This window comes from Protopterus annectens, chromosome 3.part1, assembly GCF_019279795.1.
Source record: "Protopterus annectens isolate FY-2018-M chromosome 3.part1, PAN1.0, whole genome shotgun sequence".
NCBI lineage: Eukaryota > Metazoa > Chordata > Ceratodontiformes > Protopteridae > Protopterus > Protopterus annectens.
In genome coordinates this window covers 1742241821-1742254810 of record NC_056732.1, presented here as the reverse complement: position 1 = coordinate 1742254810, position 12990 = coordinate 1742241821, and the positions used below count along the sequence as shown (strand labels likewise).

General features: G+C 35.4%; 1 protein-coding gene across 2 annotated transcripts in view; it reads right to left on the bottom strand.

The window, feature by feature from the left end:
• The window catches only part of ARHGEF37 (Rho guanine nucleotide exchange factor 37), a 1079989-nt gene that overhangs the window by 1015093 nt on the left and 51906 nt on the right, over positions 1–12990 (bottom strand). Inside the window, exon 1 of one of the 2 annotated variants that reach the window (XM_044067740.1) lies at positions 11804–12013. The exons of the other annotated variant lie outside the window; for it this stretch is intronic. The gene's annotated coding sequence lies outside the window, so the exon portion shown is untranslated. Of the gene's footprint in view, positions 1–11803; positions 12014–12990 lie in introns of those variants that run through there. 2 annotated transcript variants of the gene reach the window in all.

The window sequence follows — 12990 nt, the reverse complement described above, 5'->3', positions numbered from 1 at the left end:
TATTTTCCTTTTCTGTCTTGTCATTACACTATTCCTTATATGACTGCTCACTGTTAACAGGAGATGCTTTTATAGTATGTGTTTGAAGGTCGATGTATGGAATTAAAAAGTGGGATGTCCATTAGAATTCCGGAAACTGATGTGCATGGTAATTGACAGGTCAACAGTATTCATTCATTTTCCTTCTACTTTTAAATACTTAAGTAAGACAGTTGAGTACTTTGGAGTTTTGAAACTTATATTTGCAACCCAGTTATTATAGATGATAACTTAAATTGATATAAATATAGTAAGATTCACACTGGCTTGCTAAAGAAAATTGCAGTCTGCACAATTATCATGAATTTAAATAGGTGAAAGACACTTTTCAGTTAACCTCAAAATATTTTTTGCTGGGGTTCCTGTACCCACATATGGGGGAATACCACTACACCCACAAACTCATATATACCAAGGTCATTCCAGAGGCAAATGGTGAAAGGCCATTAGAGATGAAAGTGGCAAATTATATTGCAAAAATTACATTTCCAGAAACTACCTGTGTACAATGAATTGTCTCCCACATAGTAAGATGGGGGGGGGGGGGCTGCAGAAAAAGGTATATTTATTTTAACTAGGGACTATGAAAAAAAACGTGAATATCAATAGTGCAAAAATAAGCCATTTATGTACTAGATATGATCTGTTTTTTTGAGAAATAGTGCAACCCTTGGTCATCTAAGAGTTAGTTTGTTCACTGTGCCTTAGTAACTAGTGAGTGCTTTTCCATAAATATGATTGCTACAAATTTTGATTCCATTAACCACATGCTTAGTGTTACTTAAATACTGATTTGTTTAATTAAATATGCATACATCTGATGGAAGTGTTGAAATTTGACTTTATACTATGTATGGTACACTTTCTGCTTGATACATTTGGAGAAAGCCCATCTTTGTAATTCAGAGAGATAAAACCCTGACCCTGTCTCCAATGATACAAGAGAGGTCTTACAGGACATTAGCTAAGAAAAGAGCAAAGAGCAGACAAATAAAATGTGTGTGTGTGTAGACATATAGATATAAATATAGATATAGATACAGTGTCTGTGTGTATTTTTATGTGAATGGGTAAAACATAAAAAATCTAATTGATATGACTGAGTATCACAGAAAAATGTGAGTGAAGGTATGGAGTGAAATGTTCTTATCAATATGGTAAAATTTAAAATGCAGTAAAGGCAATGTATTTGTAATATGACAGCCAGTTAGTTTTTGGAGATACTTGTAAAATTATTGGCATGAAGTTAATATGTTGATATGAGAAGAGTGATTTTTATGTAACTGCCTTTTGAAAATGCCCTGCTAAGAGGATGTGTACCAATCATAACTTTGGTGTGTAATGAAGCAGCAATAGAAGAAAGAAGTATCAAGATGGACGCTGTTTTTTAAGGGACTGGGAAAGGAGACTGAAAAATAAGGACAACAAATTATGCGGATTTTTATATTGTTTGTATACATGACCTTTTATGTGCTTCGAGTTCAATAAAAAAAAATTCTAAAAATGACTTAGGCTGAATTAGACTCAAGAGGACAGAGGCAAATTGTATCAAAATTAGATGTTTGGTTATTTTAATATTGACGTGGAATTTGTTAACCATAATTATACAATGACCCCCCCCCATTAATATTCCAAAATGTGCATGCTGATTGGCCAACGTGCTCATTGTAAATCACACAATATTCCAACAGAAGAAGGTCCGGTCACCCAAACTTTTTTCCAGTGGTATAAAGTGCTCAAAACAATTTTTTTAACAAATAAAAAAAAAAAAAAAAAAAAAGAAAAAACGAAGCAACGGAGACTTTCTTTTCTCCATGCTTCTGTTTCAAAGCATCGATGTACTGGGTATGCGTGGGACGCAAGTCCCATACGCATGCTCAGTACATCAAAATAAGGAAGCAGTGTACCACAACCAGTGGAAGAACAGTAATGCGCCTTTATCCAAAGACATTATTTAAGAAAAGTAAGTATTTTTTTCTTAAATAATGTCATTGTATAATATCAATAACTGACTTCCTGGTTATGGTATATTGAAGATTTACCCAGGGTTGGCTTTAGTTAATCATTCGGGCTTCGCCCTCATGATTAAACCACACCAACCATAGGTAAATCTTCAATATACCACACCACGTCGTCGGTTATTGATTAAATACATAATTATCTTTAAGTATGATATGTTGCGTTTTTAGTTAATGGCTGAGTTAGCTAAGTAGGATGATGCTATAAAAGGAACCGGTTGTAGGAAGGAGAATTCCTTAGACGGATATCTCTCAGCTGTACAGAATTTTTCAGAATGTCCAGATTTTGCTTCATATTTGTGGTCTGTTCCTCATCAACTTTGTGATTTTCTGGCAAATCACTGAGGATTAAAGTCAATGAAATCATGACAGACATTTGAGTTTCAGACTCTATATCCTTTAGAAAATGCATGCTAACACAAATCCTGTTATTCTGGCAACTATTTAAGTTTTATAGGGTCAATATTTAAAATATGTCCCTATTTTTGGGCCTTTGTCTCCGCATTATTTTAAATTTTTGTCCACACTTTTTGCGCTTAGAGGTTGAGAGGTATGCTTAGAAGGAATGCATTGTTTGTGGCAGAAGTGTATGGAAAGTATCAGAAGATTTTGGATTTGTAAGGAAAACAAATTTTGTATCTTGAATTTATATGTCTCTACAGTATCCTGTGCTGTGTAACTTTGTTGTGAAGCTGTTGATGCAGTGATACCCTGAGAGATCCTGAAGTGTTTATTGATTCTGAACTTAGCCTGGGAAACTCCCAAGGGAATATGCAGGACAGAGAACAAGCATAAGCATCCTTAATGAAACAGGGATAGTGGACACCGCCTGTTACGGCTTGTCTTTTTGAAGATAATGAGAACAAGTCTACAATACATCGTGCTTGTCTGGGGGAGAGCAGACAGCTAAGATACTGAGAAGGAAAATGACTATATATTTTGTTTATATTGCACCTAGACTCCTTAAGGTGGATATGGGTCATGCTAATTCATCACACAAAATTTCTCCAGTGGACAACACCAGGAAGAAATATCATTGAAAACTACTTCAGCAAATCACAAAATAGTTTTTTGAGTGGGGGCAACCTTACTGCATCTCTTATGAAACTACTCAGTATCCCACTGACTAATACACTAACAACAGTCATGCAACAGTGCAGAAAAGTGCTAAGTTAATATTCCCTGAAACTGACTTTCAGATATATTACTCACAGTAATTGAACAAATTACTGTTAAACATACTTGTCAAGTTCCCCATAAGTAGCACAAGGAACTGTATACAATTAAGACTTCATTTACATTTACAAACAATCTAAATGAGCATAGAGAAAATGATACCCTATAACTTTATTGCAGTTAGTTTCAATGAATTCAGTTATGCTGAAGCATATAGATTAGTTCTCTATTATACTGACTTTTTTCTGTTTTTGCTGAACTTTGTTGAAGATTTGAACTCCATCTATGGGCTCTATGGAGGTTTATGTGGATTTGTAGGGTCTGGGTTTGATGGATAATAAATTTTAGACTTTCAGCCTTGTGGGAAGTGTAGTTGCAATTTGCACTCATTGTCTGAATTGTATTCTTGCACAAAGGGAAACATATATTACTTGCTGGTGGTTGTCTTTCCTCACTCTTTGTGATTTTTCAGCCATGGAGTTGGTACATTTAAGTAAGAGGGATTTGAGGTTACAGGGAAATTGTCCCCCCACTGCACATAAATGCTTATTTTATTTGTTTGCTTTTTTGTAACTTTAATGATGATGACGGGTTTTTTCTATGCTGTTTTATTATTTCAATATGTTTGTTTCACTAGTTTTGGATTCTTTGTTTTGGGGCTCATTTGTAGGGCAAGAATCCAGATAAATTATATTTTCTGTAACTATTATTGAAAGTAACACTGTTGATATTAATAGTTGTGAGGCAGACCAAATGTAATCTAACCTAAGAGAAAATTCTTAAAAAGATGATCTGTGTAAAAAATGTCCTGAATTAAGCATATACGTTTATGAAATCTAGGCTAAAAGAACTTTAATTTTGACAAATCAGACTGCAATACCAGGAATCCCTGGATAGTAATACCGAATGCAGCCTGTTGGTATTGTGCACATTTTTTCATAAGAGTGATGAACCTTGGTGCATTTCCTAGCAAGGGACATACAGGAAAAAAACAGAAAACTGAAGTTAAGTCCTCCTCTGATGGGCTGGCATCCATTCCAGGATAAGTTTATCTGACTTTGTCCACTGAATGTTGGGATATGCTTCAAATCCACCCCCCCCCCCAAAAAAAAAAAAAACTGAACTGCATAAAGTGGTGAGACAGAGATTAAATAAATGGCTGAATGAATGACGTTTCTGTTTTATCAGAGCAATAAAATGAACTTGAACATTAGTTCTTCTAAATAAATTACAGTTTTAACTTAATATAAATGTTGTACCTACACACCCCTTTACTTATTTACTTAAGAGAAACAAAGACGTGTTAAAACCTGTAACAAAGGAGGAGGGGGAGGTTAGGAAACTTATTAGGTCAATGTCAAAACTATAAAAGTTTCAGGTTTGAAAATAAATAAAGACAAATGCTGCTTGGAGAATCCGCTATTCAGTACTTTGCACAAAGCATGAATGCTAGTAGAATCAGACCTGATTCAGCAAATAGTCCTTCCTGTGTAACTGAATTGCATAAGGCAGGCACTAGGCACAAAAAAAAAAAATTCTGTGAAGTTATACTGGAGCTGTCTATGGTGCTACATCCACTAATAGACTTAGTAAAGAAAGCTGTACCCTAGTTATGGGGAGATGTTGAAGCTCAGGCCTTCAGTAAAACATGCAGAATGCAGCTCTAGTGTTCACATACTGTATTTGTTACCAAGCCAAAGCAGTGAGTGTTAATGTCAGTAGCTATATTCTAGGTGCTGCATTACTCCAGATGGATGCGCATGTCTTACACCAGTTGCTTTCTGCTACAGAATGCTAGCTAATACTGAACTTCACATGTTTATTTATTTATTCATTTATTTACTTACTTATTTATCTATTGACTTATTTATTTAGTTTGTTAATTGGGAGAGAACACTGATCACAAATGACCAATATCAGTCTTGGGGCAGAATTTACAGAAGATAATCTAACATTTACAGTAAAAAGGAAATATAACATTTGAGAAGGAAGAACTTAAAATGTATACAAGCTTAAACAGTAAACTATAAAACAATTTTTCTTTTATTTTTTTATTTTATTTTACATTTTTTTACTGGGATTGTCCAATTGGACACAGGTCCATTTTCAGTGGAGGCCCGGGGAGAAAAGCTCCACATTAATTGAACATAGTTAAACATGTGATAATAAAAAACTGATGTAATCTACATCAAATAAAACAATTTATATAAAAACAACATAATACAGTCATGGATGATTCTAAGATATGAAATCAGCAGAGAAAAATATACCTAAAACTGTAGAGATAAAAAACAAAGGGTAAAATAGCATAGGTAGAAGTTAGCAGTGGATGAACAGAAGGATCATGTAATACATGGACATAGCCAGGAGTTCATCAGGTGTGCTTTGAGGGAGTTTTTGAACTGTGTAGTTGTAGTGACAGAAGTCAGATTAGGGGAGTGTGAACTATTGTTCAAATGTTAGAGATCTTTACAATACTGTATAGTATAACATTTTAAAGGCCATAAAGTACCCATTAGGTAAATATATGTAATAGTTATGTACAACACACAGACAATCAGGTCCTTGAAATATAGGATCATAACAGATACCAAGAATAATAAAAAATAAGGTGAACAGTGCAGGAATGATATATGCAGGTTAGGATGAGCAAATATTTATGTTATGCCCCTGGTGGAATGGAATTGGCACTTCACTGTTTTATAAAGGTGAGCTTTTAGTCGTGATTGAAATTTTGGGTAAGTGGTAGTTTGTTTAAGATGGGGTAGCATTGATTCCAAGAGTTTATGGCCTAGCAAAAAGAAGCAGTGATACATATACTGATGTTTTGCTTTAATGGACTTCAGAGTAAGACTGAGTTATGAAAATGTATCACACTGCAGAAAGGAGTATTGTATTAATTTTGCTGCTAAAGTTATGAAGCAATGATTCTGTAAGAGTATGAATAGTTGAGGGCTAAGGTAAAAGTCTGTCCCTTGTTTGACTGGGATCCATTTTGCTTTTTTGTGGTATTTTGTAGTGGTGCTCTTGTTTTGGTGAAAGTGTTATGAGTTTGCAGATTTTGTTGCTTAAAGTCTGAATGAGGGTACAGTTTCTTTTGGAACAGCAGGCTTTTACTGAGAACTAATATTATTGCAAAGTATTACTATTATTATTATTATTATTACTGAGAAATACTTGACAGTGTGTGGACATGTGACAAGTACTCTAGATACCTTTTGAGGATGGAGAGTTTACAAATCCAGACTGACCACAAACAACTGTTTCCAATGATTAACTGCTTGTACAAGGTACCGCCTTGATGTCAAAGGATGCTAACAAGGCAGAGATATTTAAATGCCAGAACAATCCACGTCTAGAAAACTGTTAATCATGCCTGATGTGTCTCACCTTGCCCTATGTGCATTACTGAATAATAACACAAGGTACTAGCGAATACATGACCATATACAATCAAATACAAAATAAAATGTTGCTGTTTAGATGCAAGGCATTATGGCAACTCAACCAGTGATTATAGAAAGACTAGAAAAGTTAAAACAAGCTACCAAACTTGACAAGGAGTTAAACAGCAATGTTGTGTGCCAGGGATTAATGGTCTTACCGTTGGATACCCACCAAACACGTGTTGTATAAATATTATTACAACAGAGCACAATTTTCAAACATTTTGGCTTGCTGCTGTACCAACACAGAGCAATTGTTCACTCTTCACAGTACAACCAAGTATTAAAGCAGATACGTGAAGGATACAAAGGTCTCACACAGTTTCATGCAGGGGCCCAAATTGTTTGTATGATGGCCTAACATCAACAGGAAAACTCTGTGTCAAAAGTGTCTGTTACCTATTATTGTTCATAAACTGCCCCAAAAGACAGAAGCTTTACTACCATCTCCTTTACCACAAGATCTTTAACAAAAGACTTCTGCTGACTTGTATGAATTTTAATGTTAGTTAGCTTAAGTGGCAAGTTCAATTAAATGTTTATAGCTTTCTTGGGTTGAATGATACATGCTCAATTCAGTGCTTATTAAAATTGAAGGAAGTGGATAGGTAATATTTTTGGTTTTAAGTGTCTATATGTGGTGGTTTTTATAGCTGTATTTTAATTTAATTTGTTTTCTGTTCATACTTTATGGCAGTAAGGTGTCTTTCTGAATGAATTGACTATTTAGTTGAAGTTCAGTCTTTGAACTACATGATGGTGCTGTTTCTAAAGATTTGCCTCAGTGATGTAATTTCCTTTTGGTTCACATGATTTAATGGAGGGCTATTTAAACTGGGTTCTTTACTTTGCTCTTGTTCTCTGAAGAAGTTTGTTTTAATAAATATGGACAAAAGCACTTACATCATTTAAAATTTAGTGTCTGATTCTTGATTTACCCTTCCTCTTCTTCCTAGTACTTTTATTACTAGTTTTTGTGGCATTTTTTTGAATATGAAAGTTAAAAGCAGTGAATAGCAGTGGAGTAATGCTCTCACAACAATGAGAAATTGCACATATCAACCTCCACTAGCTAAAGAAACATATCAAGGTTCAAAAAGGTAAGGAATGCCCATTGAACTGATTACATAGTCTGTAAGTTTGCTGGCATTGATGGTTTCATTCCTACAATGTCAAGTCCTCCCTATCCTCAATCAAATGGAGCTATTGAGTAGTCAGTCTAAACTTCTAAAAAGATCTTCAGATAACCACATCCTCACACAGCTCTCACTTTGACCCAAACTGCTCCATGCAGTGCTGCTAGAGTTAGAAGTTCTCAGCTAATGGTTGGAAGATAAGGACCGGCATGTCAATGCTAGAATCCAAACTACAATCAAAGACTACTTTGTATGAGTCAGTAATATAAAACAACCAGAGGATCATCCAACCATAAGTGTACCTTAAATTCGAGCAGGGAGAAAGTGGGAGGCAGTTCGTACTGCAGCACAAAAAATAATATATGATCTGAGATCATCCACGGAACAAACTAAAGGTGTCTGCATAGACAGACACAACTGGAGACATATATAAGCACCAGATGAGTCACAAGATGAATGCCAAGTTCCTGAGACTTGTCTCCAGGTGTCTGAGCTAACAGTGATAAAGTACATAGCCAATCAGAGTGATCCCAATTCCTTGCAGGCTCAACCACAACCCTCCATCTGATATAAGGATGAAAGTCCTGAATAGAGAGTATAGGTCTGCAGTCCATGCACTGTTAATCTGAGTGTGATTGTACCTAATTCTACCAGACTGTTTTGCAAATAGAGAATGGAAGCAATTTTCTTCCATTTAATTAAATGTCTAATCATTTTCCTTCCATGGTTCTAGTTCTTTTCCAAGAACTTGAAGCTGTGATGAAGTTTATACTGCAGTCAGCCATCGAGGCTGCAGCAAATAATGAGGGCAGATAAGTGACTGAGTTACTTTTCTATCATGTGAAATGGGTTACTATATTGTTGACAAAAAGTAATGTCTGCATGAACTGCTGCTATTTCAAGAATAATTACTTGTCTAGTATTTGTAAAATGTCTTAGTGCACTCAGTTAGTAGCATTTAAGAGTATTAGATATGTGCATCAGCAGTAGACCATAATCCTACTACAATAGTTTTAGAGAGAGGGTTTTCTCTCTCTCTCTCTCCTTGGAAGGAAGAGATGATGATATAAATTATATGCAAAGCTATACCTGCATATATTGTGTCCATGTAAACCAGTACTGTAATTTTATGAACCCATGTGTCCTATAATGCACAGAGTCTGGTAACTAGTGTCTTTGTGATAAAAGAAGAAACTGTTCATATCCTTCTTGCTGTGCTACTGTTTTTTCTGCCAGTAAAATCTGGCACCATCCACTAGGGCTAATCCAGTCAACAAAATGTAAATAATAATAAACAAATAATGAATAATGAGAGGAAGGGGGAAACACAGCTTTATGATACATCTAGGACAACGCGGCAGCATTCTTTAACAGTAATCTGTTTGTTATAGGAATGCTATTGCATTATATTCCTGCAAGCATTACTACTTCAAACTTAGAACTGCCAGTTCAGCAAATGCTCACATCAGCAGCACCCAGTACAGCCATCACTGCAGAAAAACTGCTATTGATTTCTATAGTAGGGGCACCTAAAGCATTTTAAATTATTTAATGCCACATACAAATACAAAAGGAGCTTGCAAAGTTCCCACAATTCAACAAGTAACATGGCATATAACTGTGGTAAAAAGTATTTGTTTTATATTCAATTAAATTAATGTGACTTAGATTTGCAATAATTAGATAAATACTAAACCTATTAAAAACTACATTTAAAAAGATGACCATGCCAAACAGTTACTAATGATACATGTTGCCCTTTGTAAGCCTCTGAATGATTTAATTTACATGAATGCATATGCAAGTGAACAACATTTGTAACACACCTGTATTTATGTTGTAAGCAAGTTTACTGGAGGACTAAAATGCAAGAAGAAACCCTGCAGCATATCAATTATGTCTGACTACGCAATGGCTTAATATTAACATTTTTATCTAAAAGTTCCAGGGTCTGTATTTCAGTCCTGACTGTCAGTCCATGTCTGTGTCAGTTTTTTCCAGGTATGTTAGTTTCCTCTCAAGTTTCCTCCTACCTCCCAAAACATGTTGGTTGACTGGTACACCAGATTGTTTATATATATATATATATATATATATATATATATATATATATATATATATATAGTTCCCCTTTACAATCCCGAAATACTGAAAGCTCGAAAGTCAGTATCTCTGGACCATAAAGGCGAAAATGAAAAATGTCGAAAATGCATAAGCGCGAATTTGAATATCTCAAATCCACGCTTATGCAGTACAGCAATGGGACGGGAAGTGTTTGGCCGGGATGTTTTATGTAAGTGAAGGTAAGTGAGTGTGTGTGAGTGCTACTGTAAGTTGTGTGTGTGGATTAGGGTAGGGAGGTGAAAGTATGAGTGTGAGTGTTGGATGTGTTTGTGTATGTATGTGTGTGTGTGTGTGTGTGTGTGTGTGTGTGTGTGTGTGTGTGTGTGTGTGTGTGTGTGTGTGAATGGTGTGCGTGTTGTGTGGTGTATGGTTTATGTATGTTCAGGAATGTATTTTTCGTGTTTGTGTGTTTCGGGATTGTGGGCCGTTCGACTTTATAGTTTCGAGATACTGAAATTCGAGCTTTCAGTATTTCGAGATTATAAAGGGGAACTATATATATATATATATATATATATATATATATATATATATATATATATATATATATATGTTGTCTCTGCCATTAATTTGTCTCCTCTGATAGAAGAGGATCTAAGAAGGAACCTGTTCAGCATGTATGTCTTGTTAAATATCACTGCTACAGCCTTCTGTTTATATTTTTATGATAATAGTAAATGAACTATGGTGCTTTATTTATCTCTGTTACCCATGGAAACATTGCTACATCTCATTAATGAAAACAATCACTTGTTTCACATGCTCTTCACAAACTTGTTTATGTAAACTTTCCATCTAGCCCTGGCTTGCTAACTTCACTTCTCACAATTCCCTTATACGGTACTTTTAATTTTGTGTACATATAACAGAAAGAGCCCACTTGACATGTTTTCCATCACTGATGTATTTCATATGAAAAGACCGGCAGCCTTCACTACATCAGAACCTTGGATTCACTAGTATTAAATACCCTTTCCTTCAAACAGATATTTTAGCAATTCCGCTCTGTACATGCTATATATCAGTAGTGAAAGTATTTCTCTTTTTATGTTTAAAGCATGTCAAAATACTTCAGAAAGCTTTATACGTGTAAGGTCAGGATCCACTGATCATACTAAGTGGTAATTAGTGATTTTTCTGTGACATAACATAATTCCACGTTTGCTTGATTAATCCAAATCCAGCCTCTCACTTCCTGATACAAGTTTGGAACTTCTATTATACTGCTAACATATTTAACATCACTGACCTTTAGATTAGTAACCTTCTGGGTAGCAGTCATGTCAGACTACACCTGCCAAGTCTTGCACATACTTAAAATGTAAAATTCTGTTTTTGTCTGGCTTTGGTGTGCATTGAAAAAAATTAATGCTGGTAGACTGAAGGGCGTGTGTAAACTTAACTAATCCTTGCTGTATTGAACTATCAACAGAATTCCTGCAAGTTTTTTGTTACCTTAATTTCCTCAATAAACAAGTAACATTACAAGCATTTCTGCTTGCAGTTTGCTTTCAGTACAGTTCTAGCAAATTAACTATTTTACACCTGTGTACACAGCAGTCCCATGGAGTGAGTACATTCTATCAGCAAAAGACCGAGTCTCAAGCCTGCATAACATAGGTCAGAAGGAAATATTTTCCACATGTGCTGTCACTACAGCATTAGGCTAAAATACCACGCTACAAATGACATGAAGTCAGCTGTCTACCCAGTATTACAAGTGCTTCTTGTCTTCGACTTCACACATAATGCATACACAATGCTTTGAAAATATGTTTCCCTATTATTCTACTCTCAAGAGGCAAGTTACAGCTGAGGTCATGTATACACAGGCAGCAGAGAAATTGATTTGTTAGCTTCTTACCTTTTAATGAATTTCTGAACTGTAGCTCCTGTTTAGTCCTCCCGAGCTGTGTGTGAATGTGTCACTGCTGCATGCTGCGTCAGTGTGGGTGTGAGGTTAATAAATAAACCATCTGTTGTGGTGGTACAGTCCATGCTAGCAAATTCGGCAGCCCGTTTGGTACTGTCTCTCACTGTCTTTCATTTTTGTTCTCTCTCTCCTAGTTTCACAGTCCTCTCATGTTTCTCTCTCCCTCTCTCTCTTTCTCTCTCATGTACAATCTCATACACACACACACTGACAAATAAAAACACAGAACAGCAGTCTGTTTTTAATTGCAGGTTAGATAACTGACAACTGATGAGATCTGGTCAGAGCAGGTCAGATTGTCATCTTTCTCCTAGAAACTGCTATGTATTAACTGGAAGAACATAGACTATTGTTCTACAGAAAAATACAGGCTAATTAATAAACATCATTCGTTCCTCCATAATAGAGACTGGCTTTAAGTGAAGAAGCTTTCAAGCAAGGCTTACTGCCTGGTACTGCTTGGTGTCATAAATGCCTCACACATTGCAGCATTGCTACAGTACATATTTACCAAAAGAACAGATTTAGTCTAATGAAGGTCATTTTTAAGAATTTATGGTTTTGCACCATCTTGAATTGTGTTTACTTAAGATGAAGGGACCTAAACATTTTTTGAAACATTTCAGATAATATATCCTTTTAATACCATGCACTGTGGAGCCTTACTTTTACTTTCTTTATATTAATGTTTACTCATTTTTCTAAATACTTGCTTTGAAATACATTTGTACAGGGCACCACTTCATAAATATCTTTTTAGTGGAATCTACTTTTTCAGTTTTGGATAGGACACTATAATGAAATATTTTACAATTTTCCCCTCAAGGGAAAAATCATCTGAAACAAAAGATGCATTTTTGGAGTCCTACTGCATAGTTCATTTTCTCATAATGGAACAGTAAATGAATACTTTACTCTTTGCTCTTCTTGACTGGCAAACCTGCTTGGCTATGCCCAGTGTTAACATTTTTTTTATTTAGTAAACAATGTAAAGCCATTTTGTTCAGTGCTGCCTTGTGTTTTTGCTTTTTTTCAAGGTTTGTTTGACCTCAGACCTAGTTATCACAGATAAAGAAACAGAGGTCCTCATGGGGGGTGTAGAATGGAGCATCCTCTGT